Raw genomic sequence first — 1,041 nt, 5'->3', positions numbered from 1 at the left:
TCTATAAAAGGTGCTAAGCAAACTCTCCTTGGTGAAGCCATGATGTGGGCATTGAGACGAATAGCCCTTGAACCTCTCTCATGCTTCACTAAATCCCTCTAGGTTCTTCTACTGAAAGCTAGAGATCTCATTCCTGATCTTAGCTGTCCTTGAGGTAGAGAAGAACTTCTCTAGGAATGCCCTCTTGCACTCGTTCCAAGTTGTGATAGAGTCACTTGGAAGAGCCTTCTCCCATTCATGTGCTTTGTCTCCCAAAGAAAAAGGGAACAGTTTCAACTTAAATTCAAGTGATCAAAAGGGTCTTCAGCAGCAAGACCATGATACTTGTTGTTCTCTATGGTGTTAAGCAGCCCTGACTTTAACTCAAAGTTATTGTTCTCCACAGCTGGTGCTCTGATTCCCAACCTATGACCATGAATGTGAGGTTGATCATAGGCTCCAATGGCTCTAGCTTGGCGCTGTGGATGATGTGGCCTAAGGTTTGCAGCTCCTTGGGTCACTCCATCATGAGGCTGATTCTGATTGTGCTCCATTTCAAACCCCAATCTCTGAAAGTGAGCCGGTTTCTCTTCTTCTCTTCTCTCTCTTGCTATCTCCCTCTCAAGTGCAACTATGTCTTCAACTCTTGGAACTAGGCTTGATGAACATCTGCTCCTCAAGTTCATACACGTGAAATGCAAAGGGAGAGGAAGAAGGAGAAGCAGTAACAAAATAAAAGAAAAATGACTTAGTCTCAAGCAAGTGACTAAATCCAAATGTCACAATCAACCTAGAACTTGGCAACTTCGCCGATTTGATGTTAAGAGTTTTCAAGGCTCCTAATCAAATGTTGTAGTATAAAAGATTATCGAACCAATCCTAGGTGATTCTAAAGCAAAGAGAATGCAAGTTCATTCTCAAGCTAAGTGCAATCCGGTTTTAAAGATGGTATGAACTAAGAACTAATAAGCTAATGTAATAAAGTAATGATCTTTCTTTCTGAATATGAAGCAATAGGACTCATTGGGCTAGGCATTTGATCTTGGGTGATGTAGATCCAAT

The sequence above is a fragment of the Brassica oleracea genome, chromosome C6 (assembly GCF_000695525.1).
Source record: "Brassica oleracea var. oleracea cultivar TO1000 chromosome C6, BOL, whole genome shotgun sequence".
In the NCBI taxonomy this organism is placed as follows: domain Eukaryota; kingdom Viridiplantae; phylum Streptophyta; class Magnoliopsida; order Brassicales; family Brassicaceae; genus Brassica; species Brassica oleracea.
Note: the sequence above shows the minus strand (reverse complement) of the source record.